Source organism: Lissotriton vulgaris, chromosome 10, assembly GCF_964263255.1.
Source record: "Lissotriton vulgaris chromosome 10, aLisVul1.2, whole genome shotgun sequence".
Classification (NCBI taxonomy): domain Eukaryota; kingdom Metazoa; phylum Chordata; class Amphibia; order Caudata; family Salamandridae; genus Lissotriton; species Lissotriton vulgaris.
In genome coordinates, this window is record NC_141698.1 from 132,779,455 (window position 1) to 132,791,981 (window position 12,527).

Below are 12,527 nucleotides of genomic sequence, written 5' to 3' on the forward strand. Positions count from 1 at the left end.
GTCTTTCCTTCGTCCTACCTGTAGCTATGTTGTGTTTCAGGACAGCACATTCATTTATATAGTGACCTGGCTGTTTACAGTAGTTGCAGTTCCCTTTGACAGGTGCCGTGCCCTTTCTCTGGCCATCGGCGGCTGGAACTGATTGAGCTACTAATACTTTCATTTTCGTGTCTTTCATGCGTCTCTTTACGTGTTCCTGTTCTTCTCTGATTCTGTTCTGGTGGTACTGTAACATTTGTAACCTTTGGGAAGGACTATTAGCTTGCCAGGTACTCTCAACCTTCAGTACTCTATTTTTGATCTGGGGTAAGGAATTCTCTACCAATTTGGTCACAAAAAGATGTGGGTACGATTCACTACTTGTCTTCAGGCCACTATTAATAAGAAAACATTTTTCGAATCTAGAATAAAAATCACTAGTGTCTTCATCTTGTTTCTGTTTGCAGGCTGAAATAGCATCCCAATCTTCCTTTTTAGTAGTCCGTAATCTCGGCAAAACCTGTATCAATAGCTCGGGTAATTCTTTAGCTTTGTCCCCGAGACCAGTACCAGGGGTACGTGTATTATCTTCGTCTTCTAATTCTGCCCAGTTAATCTTTTTCTCTCCCACCTCCCACTGTTTTTCTTAAAGTTTCTCATAAATGCCTGCTGGTAACAGTACTTTCAACATTTTAATCGTATCTGCATATGTATACTCCCCCATACGGAGCATGTCCTTTAATTCACGGTGGAACCCTGCTGGAACTTTATCATGACAGCGCAGTCATTTTTTCATTTCCAATAATTCCATTTTCGTCAAGGGTGTGTAAACGTATACTCGTTGAAGCTCACCCCCTGTAGTTCTAACGGGATGAACCTCTCGTAAAGGATTCTGTCTGTCTATGTAAAAGGTCTTTCTTTCTCAATGTGGAACAGGAATCAAGTGTGGGGTCTGGAAAGTCAGGTACTTATGTCGTTGATCTAGAACGACATTAATTAATTCGGTGCCTAGGCCTCTCCATCTTGCTAGGAGTAAATCGTCCAATAATTTATACAAGGGACCTGGATCAGAATGCTGACTCTCATACAATATGATGAGATGTTGAATCGTGTAAATACCAGCCAAACGCTGTTCTTCCGGTGGAAGACTCAGAAATGTTTGCGCTACTATATCATCCTTGTATATGTTAGGATTGCCAGCCCATTGAACTGCTGACCGGGCTAGTTCCTGTTCATGCATAGTACTGAGTTCGCTACTCCCTACTCGTTTTTTCAGTGCCTGCTCAGTAGCTTGGAATATGTGTTCGAGTGACTGGAAATTGCCAGAATATCGTTCTGGTATTGGAGAGAGAGAGCGTTTATTGTAATCTAGGCGTATGGGTCTATCAAACGGTCTTGCCCTTCCTACGTATTTTATTTGTTTCCCCTGTTACTATATCATCGTCCTCTGAGACTTCGTCATCCTCTTTCTCGGCTTCTTTCTCGGCTTGTTCTTTCTTGTGTATTTCAAGAATTTCTTTACGAATTTTCCTGTACATGTTTTCTACTCTACTCTGTGTATCATGTTTACCCATAGCTATATTGTCACTCCAGTTCGTCATACCTTTAGTTACTTCTTTATCTGGCTGGTCTCGTTCCCTGATCAAACAATTAATCAAAAACTGTAAGAGCATGCGTTGAAGCTCCACTTTTCTATTTGCCATGGCCTCGTGTATACTTTCTGATCCCTCCCCCGTTCTAATGAAGGGGTATATTCTGTCTAAATAGTCCTTCATGCCTGGTAGAGTAATCAAATAGTCTGCAACGCGTCTTAATCGTATTGAATATATGAGCATTGAGCCTTCACCTGGTACTGGATCATATATACAATCGGTGAGAGACTGTCTAAGGGTTGCTAATGTTACTGGTTTTGGCGTGTGTTGTAGTGCTAAATCTCGTAGTGTTCGTTTCATTGGTGGTGGGTGTGCGGTGTAGAAGGCCCCCCTCCCGCTGCTCCTAGACTGGAATCGCAGTGGCTTGAGTCGGCTTTTACGGCCAGTGCTGCCGCCGGTAATGCGGGTTGATCTTGTACTACGGGTGCTGTATGAAAAGGATTGGTAGGGATGGTGGCAGGAGGATTAGTAGGATTGACAGGAACGATAGGGTTGGGAGGAGGTACATTTACATACTCTGGAGCAGCATCATCTAAATAGGAGGAAAGAAAAATGTCCGCTGCGGTCTGTTTATGACTAGGGAGTTTAGTCGGGATCAGTGGTGGTGGCAAGTTACTAGGTACTTCCGGGGTCACTTTAGGTAGGCCCTCGGCGAGGAGGGGATACATGCCTTTGATAAGGGCATTTCTTTGTCTCTCTAATTGTTCTGCCTTAACCCGTTCACCTTCTTCGAGTAGCTCTTTTTCCTTGGCTTTTTCTGATGCTTCTCTACTTCTCTCTGCTTTCTGAATTTCTTTCTCTGTTCTTCTATGCGCTTCTTTACGCCACAATTCTATGGCATCTTTCTGAGATTGTCTAGCTTTCTTTTTCCACAGTGCTTCCTCTACTCTCATGATGCAATCAGCATCCCATGTCCCTGAGACAGGCCATCTATACTTCTCTTCCAGAACCTTTGTGTAATCTACCCATAAATCTAAGTACAGTATGGCATCTAGGCCATGCTTGTGGTACATAAAGTGTCCAGGAGTGTCCCTAGGCGGGAGTATCCCTTTCCTGGTCCCTATCTGACGTAATTTCGAAAACAACGGCATGTTTGAACTGATTTGAACAGAAACACAATAAGCACAATAATAGACTGTAAACAATCATTCATACCACAACATTAAAACATTAGAAACAGATACATAGAATACATAGAATAACACAATCCTAAGATAAACCTCGTTTACTAGATGCACTGCTAGGACAGTACAGTCATACCGGTCTCATAAAGAGACACGTCTTTACCGCATCCACCGAAATGGACACGTCTGTACCGGGTCTGTGTACCCAGACCCGTCTTGACCGGGCTCAAATAAATGAACCCGTCTATATGCGTTCCCAACAACGGTACTCACCGGGAAGCAAAGCTGAAGGCCTCGGAAACTCGATGCTGGACTGGACTGCTACGGCTTCTTGCTGCGCATGCGCCTCGGAACAGGTGGGCCTCGGAATACCTCGGACCTTGCTCTCTTGGCTTGGGCTCTGGTCGGGATGGTCCGCAATCCTCACCGCCTCGTGTGGATGCCTCGTCGCAGTCTCAGTCTCCTCCGTGGGCCTGAGGGAGTTAGCAGGAAGTCCCGCGGATGTGTACACAAGTAGTCCGTCACGGCTATAGAAGGGGTCAGGGGCTGCGCTTACATTGCCGGCGCGTGGGGAAGGGGACTAGTCCCTATTCGGGTGCCAGAATTATGTGGTAAATAAAATTACCCGGACTTAATTTCTATACATTAATAAAGAATAAGGATAGCTCATAAAATGAGAGGCAGAGTCCGTGGTGTCCGAGTTCAAAAGGGCTTTATTTCAATGGCTCGAGCCAGGGGAGAATCGGGTTCCATCACCACTAAGGTTCAGGAAGGGATATCTAACGTTTTATTCACATAACACATTATATATAGTAAATCCATACAATTGCAATGAATACAGTAGGCGGAACACTGCAGGTGGAGCAAGTGAAAAAAAAGAGATAAGACCACATGGGCGCGAAAGAAAGGCGTGTAAGGAGGCGTACACGTAGGTGTGCACTTGATGAGTCATAGGTGTGTCATAGGTGGGTGGATGCATAGAGGAGGTCTGCAGGGTCAGCAGAAATCTTTACCCTACATGTGCGCGTAACTGGTCATGACGTGAAATTGACGTGTAACTGGGGAGAGCTGGGGGGTGACTTTAGCACTAGTAGAAGGCGTCTGGAGTCTGGGATGTCAGAACGACCTGCACCTTTAGCACATCTGATATCTTGTGTTTGGAGGATGTATTGTCTGAAGTAAAGGTCTCTCGAGTAAAGGCTGTTCATCACTAAATGCTAATGTGTGCCTATATTTCTTCGTGCATTACGTGGGGGCTGTGGGCCTACTATGGCAACGGGTTCAGTAAATCACTTACATGGAGACAGGAAGGCTAGGCCCTATGCTCTGCAGGCAGAATATGTTTACCTCTTTCACTAGACTGGAATGTGTTTTTCGGAGCTGAGCAGATAACTTATAGGCAAAATACCGTCTTGGCAGGCAGGCAGGCCACCTCTTGGCTGAGCAGGGAGTAAGGGAGAGGTCAGGGATGCATACCTAAACTGCAGCTTTCAGAGTCAGAAAAGGCTCGGAGCCTGAATTCAGGGCCTGGCTCGGCTGAGCCACAAAAACGTGTGCTTCTCGATATTTATTTAAACGTGTACCATGTAAATGCATTGGCAACGTAGGCCTCAGTGCAAAATTAACCTTTCATTCATGGAGGGCCTAATAACTAACATGCTAATATTAGACAGAAATGCAGGGACATTATTATTACAGGCACGGGAAGGGAATTACATGACAACATAGAAATGCATGGGGCATAGGTACATGGATAGGGTGCGAGTGGGGGGGACACACTGACTACATAAAATTCCTGTTTCCTCAGTCCGAGTTCAGTTTCAGGCGGCTGCTCATCATCCACTTGGCTACGTCTGTTATCCCTTCGTGTAGGTTGGCTCTGGCGGTGGCGGGGTCGTTGGTGAGGGAGGGGGATCAGCTGGGTGTCGTCGGCGTAGGAGATGATGTTGAGGTTGTGTTGGCGTGCGATGGCTGCGAGGGGGCTCATGTAGACGTTGAAGAGGGTTGGGCTGAGCGAGGAGCCTTGAACGCCGCAGATGACTTCAGTGGCTTCTGATGTGAACGGGGGGAGGCGGACTCTCTGTGTCCTTCCGGCGAGGAACGAGGTGATCCATTCCAGTGCCTTCTCCTGGATTCCGACGTTGCTGAGGCGCTGCACTAGGGTGCGGTGGCAGACAGTGTCGAAGGCCGCGGAGAGGTCTAGGAGGATGAGGGCCGCTGTTTCTCAGTTGTCGAGCAGGGCTCGGATGTCATCGGTAGCTGCGATCAGGGTGGTCTCGGTGCTGTGGTTGGCCCGGAAGCCAGACTGCGAGAGGTCGAGGGATCCGTTCGTCTCGAGGAAGGCGGCCAGCTGCTTGTTGACGGTCTTCTCGATGACTTTTGCAGGAAACGGGAGCAGCGAAATGGGGCGGTAGTTCTTGAGGTCGGTGGGTTCGGCTGATGGCTTCTTTAGTAGAGTGCTGAGTCCGGCGTGCTTCCAGCTCTCCGGGAAGGTAGCGGTGTCGAAGGAGGTGTCGATGATGTCCCGCAGGTGGGGTGCAATGACAGCGTCGGCCTTGTTGAAGACGTGGTGAGGGCAGGGGTCGGTCGGAGATCCGGAGCGGATGGTGTCTTCGGTGCTGATCGGGGTCCAGGCGCGGAGGGTGGTGGTGGGGGGCGGTGGTTCAGTCGTGGCGTGCGTCGGTTGGGAGCTGAAGCTGTTGTGTATGTCCGCGATCTTGTTGTGGAACTAGGAGGCGAGGGAGTTGCAGAGGTCTTGCGAAGGGGTGATGTTGTTGTTTCCGGCGTTGGGGTTGGAGAGCTCTTTAACGATGTTGAAGAGTTCCTTGCTGTTGTGGGCGTTGTTGTCCAGTCGTTCCTTGAATGCAGTTTTCTTGGTGGCGTGGATCAGCTGGTGGTGTTTTCGGGTGGCGAGCTTGAGGGCAGTCATGTTGTATGGTGTTGGGTCTCTGGGCCAGGCTTTCTCGAGGGCTCGGCAGTTCTTCTTGGAGCTCTTGAGTTCGTCGGTGAACCATGGGGCTTTCTTGCTGCTGGGTCTGCTAGGCGAGGTCGTCTGCGCAGTTGCTGATCCATTTCGCGAGGTTGTTGTCCGCCTGGCTTGGGTTCGTTGCGCTGGTGGGAGGGTTCATGCTCAGGGAAGTCGCGAGCTGGTCGGCTGTGATCTTGTTCCAGCTTCTGCGTGCAACCTGTTGCTGGTGGTGGTGGATCGTGGTCCTTCTGAAGCTGAAGTGGACGCAGCTGTGGTCCGTCCAGTGGAGTCCGGTGGCGTGGCTGAAGGCGATGTCCTTGCTGGATGCGAAGACGGGGTCGAGTGTGTGTCCGGCGTAATGGGTGGGGGTGGTCACCAGCTGCTTGAGACCGAGGTTGGCGAGGTTGTCCAGCAGGGTGGTGGTGTTGCGGTCGTTGTTGTTCTCCAGGTGGAAGTTGAGGTCCCCGAGGAGGATGTAGTCAGCGGAGGGGAGGGCGCGCGGGCTGATGAAGTCGGCGATGTCTTCACTGAATTGTGTGCGTGGTCCCGGGGGTCTGTAGATGAGGGTGCCTCTGAGGGTGGTCTTGGGGTTGATGTGGATCTGGAAGTGCAGGTGTTCGGCGGGTGCGAGGGTGTCGTCGGTGTTGGTCGTGATGCGGATGGAGTTCCTGTGGATGATGGCGATGCCTCCTCCTGTCTGGTTGACGCGGTCCCTCCGGATGATCTTGTAGCCGTCCGGGATGGCGATGGCGATGTCGGGCGCTGAGGAGGCGTTCATCCAGGTTTCCGTGAGGAAGGCGACGTCTGGGGCTGTGGTGTTGAGCAGGTTCCAGAGCTTGACGGCGTGTCTGTGGACTGAGTGGGTGTTGAGCAGGATGCACTTGAGATGGTTGCTGCTGGAGTTCGGCTTGGTCGGTGCTGGTGTGGTGCAGGTCCGGATGCAGGTGAACTTGCAGGAGTGGCAGCAGAAGGGTCCGTGGGTGCGTCTCGGGGTGGCTCGATAGCAGCCCGGGATTCTACCGGCGTTGAGTGCGATGAGTTCGGTGGCGTTGTAGGACAGTCGGGTCGTCTTTCTTCGGCGGGGGCCAGGGGTCCTGGCACTGGGCGCGGTCCAGGCGCGGACGCGCGCAGACGGGCTTACCTTTGGCGCACCTTCGGCGCTCCCGCTTCGCGGTCGCTCTGGGGGCGTCATAAGAAGGGAGCCGGGAGGGAGGGTCTGCTGTGAGGCGGGAGCGTGGTAGCGTATCGGCTGGTGGGGGGGCGGGGCCGCAGGCAGGCAGCGGCAGGAAAAAAGCGAGTGCGGGCTTGGCGGGCGGTCCTGGGGCGGCTGGGGCGCTGGAAGAGGGAGCAGGCGGCGTCGGCGATCAGGCAGGCACAGGCAGCAGGTGAGGAGTAGGAGCAGGAGACACGAGGAGCGTGGGGGCGACCAGGCCGAAGGCGCAGTGGTCGCGTACTGGACCCCCGCCCGCCTAGCCTCCATAGGAATCCGCGAAAATGACACATGCTGGAACTGCAACAAGCAGAAAGGCGACCTAGCACACCTGATCTTTCACTGCCCCAAGGTTAAAAAATTCTGGCGCAAGATAGGCGAACTTATAAACGACATAACAGGCACCCCACTCCAGCTTGAGTTCCACAGCTTAGCCACAGGCTTTATGACCCCCACAATCAAATCCAGAAAGGACAGAGACCAGATTGACCTCCTACTAACAGCGGTGGTCAAGACAGTACTGAACAACTGGAAAGACACGGGGAAGGCCTCTTTCAAAACCTGTTTCAACTGGGTCACCTTCCTAAGGGGGGCAGACACCATAACGGCCAACCACACACCGAAGACACACACAAAGTGCGAAATGTGGCTCTCTCTGGACAACTACCTGTCCTCGCACAAGCCGCCGTAGACATCGCAGCAAGCAACGCCCCTGCCTGAGTCATAACTCGGTCCTAGAATAGTAACGCATGCCCTCCGGCACTATAACCAAACTAAACTCTCCCTATACCTCCCACCTTTTGCTCCTTCTCTTTCTCTTTTCCTGCCACTGAGGAGGTGAACAATCTCACCGACCACACAAAGGTATACAAGCCCGACCGCAAATGCGGGAAGGACGGGGCAGAGCGCCGAGATGAACCCACAAGAAGACACGAACAACAGGACGCAATGCCAGGACTACGCAGCCAGTTAGTAATGCCAAATGCCAACGTTATGTTATGTGATATTGTTACCTCTGTGCCCCCCCCCCCCCGGGGCGTCTCTTCTGCCTCTCGTCTAATTGCTACCCATGTAAGTGTAATGCACCGTGTATATATCATTTCAATAAAAAATTTACTGAAATAAAAAAAACAGCTTTTTAGGTCGCAGCCTACCAGTCGAGTTTGCTTAAAACATCATGGGGTTATTTAGAAAGTTGACCTATGCATACATTCCACCCATTGCTTACCGTTGTTTATCGTTTGTAACTCTCATTATCTGGCTGTATTTGCTTTTGGCTGTCCAGCTTGAGTTTGTCCCTACCATTGCTCAAACCTTGTTTACTATGTCCTTCTACACACTCACTTTCTGTAAACAGGCCTTTAAATCTTACTCTTATCTTGTCACATTTGCTGTGCATTCAAAGACAGAGGTCAAATGTTAAGCTCTGTGGGAGCTTTGCGCTTACTTTTCTTTCCGACTTCAAAGTTAGATAATGTATGTGACTATGGTGCTAAGTATTCATGTTTGAGAGGGTGTGGTTTTTTCACTAACAAACTATAAAAAAAGAAACTAACTGTGCTGATTCAGAATATATAAATTAGAACAAATTAAGCAATTTTTAGTAATTCTGAAGTGTGGGGGAAACAAATATTTGAATACGATCAAAACACATCAATGCACTAGGTGATGACCTTTGCACACGTTACAGTTTCTTTGCTGTAAAACAGTATTTTGGTGCAAATGTAAAGGTCACTTTAATTGAAAATGTGTTTACTGTAATGGCGGTGCGCTACCACACCATGCATACGCCACTACACACACTTCCACTCTGTGCCATGCCCCTCCATTCTGCAACACTTAACACTCCACGCCGCTACCTCTATCAATAAAATAATTTAAAAAAATATCTTATTCTTTCTTCCTCTGTTGATGTACACATACAAACCAAATGTATAATATTTTCTTCCCATTGATTGCATCGTCTGCATGGAATCGGCTTGGTTGGTCTCAGCCAGGGCATTGCAAGCATTAGTCCTGGAAGGTAGCCAAATCTTGCTTTCATAAATATATTTTTTGTTTGTACTGTCCAAGGTATTTTTAGATATGGCTGAGCTTTAAGGATCGTATATTCATTCACTATCATCCAGGCATGTGTTTGTTTAGTAAATAACTCTTTGTCCATCAGAAGAGATAGATGTTTTGTTATTCTATTAATTTTTTTTTTAAAAGATAGTGGTGTTAGTGTCATTTCTCAAATCTCGTGTGTGACAACTCTTTCAGTGCTGTTTGAAGATATTTATAACAAGCATTGGCATAGCCAAAAGGTCTCGCCTTTGGAACCTTATAAGTATTTGGTTATGCAGTAAAATATCCTTGGTGCAACAACATCAACTGTCAATGTCTAAACGCTTATAAGGACCAAAAGGCGAGACCTATTGGCCATGCCAATGCTAGTTTTCAGTAGCATTTTACTTTGTGATTTGTAAGGCGGTGGTAGAAGCAAACCTGTATGTCCCACAAAGATAGTTTATTGCCCGAAAAGCCAGCATTAGCAGGTGTCACACATGACCTGGGCTGTTTGGCAGCTAAAGACATGGACAGATGGGTGGGAAAAAAAACAAATATCCTCTTTATGACAATTTGACATGGTTCTGTTTTTCAGCGTCCTTAATCCTTAACAAAAATGTTTGGAGTTATATCTTCACATAATTTGATTTACCAGGCTTCTTTCAATGGTTTCTAGCTAGTGTTTATATAAACCTTTCTGACCTATTTTTTAACACCCCTTCCCGTTTTTACACTATTCACCCAACTAGCATGTACACAATCCACAATACCCCATAACAACTTACAACTTCCCTTTTCTAATCCACTCCTATCCTTCTACATGAAACAAGCAACACAGGTTCATTTCCACTTTTTGGGGCTCTGGATATGGACAATAAGAAAATCCTGCCTAGATATATCTGTCCCATCTCTACTTAGGCACACTCAGCATAAAACACAAATGTACTACACACATCTGTACTAATGTTTCTGATGCACTAGGTCAACTCAAACAATGACTTACTCTCAATTGTTTCCAGTGGAAACATCTCAGGTGTAGAGTTCTGCTCCTGAATCAAGTACTGACAACATATGCTGTTTCTAGATTAGGATCACATCCCACTCAGATCTGAAGTTTATCAAAGCATTCTTATGGCCAACATCGATGTATTGTCTGTAGCAAAGTCACAGCTCATGAGATTTGTAGACCATAGAGGCTAGCTGGAATTAAAAGGTTTATCAGAAACTAGAGCAGCTCTTGAAAAATCATCAAAGGCTTTCTATTGCCAAGAGCTCTGTCTTGTAGAAGCCTCTGCATCTACCAGAGAGCCATTTTGGGAAATCAACTCCATCCAGCTAGAGTGCTTCAAACACCATATTCCATCTCACTCTTTGAACTCTTCCTTTGTGGTACCTTCTATCCCTTCCCAAAGTCTGGAATAGGCGTCTTGGTGGTAGGTCATTCTCTTTTCTGACACATAAGTGAGGAACTTTCTCCCCAACTCTCTGGTTTCTTATAGAAACTACATTCTGCATTCTAACACCACACCATGCGACAGAGCAAATGTAAGGCTCAGCAACAGAACATCTTGTTAGGGTAACAGTTGTGCTCCATAAATCATTCATTCATTAAGCTATAATTGTAATCGGGAAGACTGAATAACATATCAGAAAGTGCTACAGTTTTGCTTTACAGGAAGTAAAAACAAAATTATGTATATACAAGTCACACAATGTTATTTATTTTTTTATTACAAGCAAGATTTTATATTTGATGCCACATAATATCTACTGGTAGAGGCGTGTATATAACCTGGTAAATGAGGACAGCGGGAAGGGTGCGCATTATGCATGTTGAAGGACACAGCAGTAACGCCCAGAACTATTTTAGCATTTACCTTCTGCATTATACAGCAAGGGATCTCAATTTGTATCCAGCAACCCAACCCAATCAAATCTTTAAACTTCAAGTCCCAGAATGCAAGTATATTCTGTGGTCTAATAAACACACCCAATACTGGCTGTAGGACTCACACAAGAAAGTGGCTAATTCATTCCATTTGTAGGGAACATTTGACCATTGCAACACTTCTAAAGCCCTTGACGCATTCTTGCTATCGCAGGTTTACTGTTTATTATTTCTGCTGCACACAGTCAAGCATAATATTGTTTATTTATTTCCATTGACCTTGTTCTTGCCGTTCCAATTTGGCCACTGTAATCTTGCAGATGTTCCACTGCCTGCTGGACTGTATTAATTCACAATAGTTCACAGTTGTTTTCCTAACTAATTTGATCTGCCATCTCCAGGTGTCTTCAGCCCCCATGTCCCGGCGTCTTCTAGCTGAATCAATATTCATGTAGTGGGATAGTGCTTAGATGGTAAGGCAGTGTTGGACTTCCCACTCTCTGCAGGATCACACCCAAGCGTTTTTGCCTTTTCCCTTTCTGTTTTGCTGAATCTGTTTTTGTTGGCCTTATCACTCTCAGTACTGTACCACTGCTAACCAGTGCTAAAGTGCATTTGCTCACTCCCTAAAACATGCTAAAATTGTCTTACACCTAATTTGCATATTTGATTTATTTATAAGTCCCTAATAATGTCGTAAGCAGTATACCAAGGGCTGGTACATTAAATGCTACTGGTGGGCCTGCAGCACTTATTATGCCACCCACTTAAGTAGCCCCTTAAAATATGTCTCAGACCTGCCACTAAAGCCTGTGTGCAGTTTTAAACTGCCAATATACACCCTTTACCAGCCCTAAAACTCCCTTTTAAATACATGTAAGTTACCCTAAGGGAGGCCTTAAACAGGCCCTGGGGTAGGATGCAGTAAATGTAAAAAGTGGGACGGTTACTTTTAAGTTTTATATGTCTCTGGTAGTGAAAAATTCACAAATTCATTTTTCACTACTGTGATGCCTGCCTCTCCCATAGGATAACATTGGGTTACCTTATTACATTTAATAAGCGGCAACTTTTGTTTGGTAGCAGGTAGAAATATCATGTTTGGTGTCCAAGGAATTGTAATTGAAAATCCTCTTTAATGGTAAATGTGGACATTAAGTCCCAATTCTGAAAATGCCGCGTTTAGAAATTTATGAACAAAAGGGGAGTTAGGCCCAATGGGACATGGGTCAGGTAGGGCCGTAAATAAGACAAGAAAAAAGTGATTACCTGAGCCTTCAAATTGCTTTCAGCATATGTTTTTTAGGCTGAAATGATCAACAACCTAAACTTTTGTATGATCAGGTTTTTATTAACCAGTGTTATTTTCTGAATCATTCATTAAAAAAAATTAATGATTCTGAAAATAACACAGGTTTTTTACCACCCATTCAGGTTGGTCCCCCCAATGCATCTTGCTCATTGCATTGAGGGGTGAAGGGACTAAGGTGTCACTGTTGGTAACTCCTCAATGAGGATCATACATAAGTAACCAACTCACAGATTTACTATATATATATATATATATATATATATATATATATATATATATATATATATAATCTCTCAAAACAAACCCCTTTCAGGCATAGAGTGATGCATACATTATGCAAAAAAG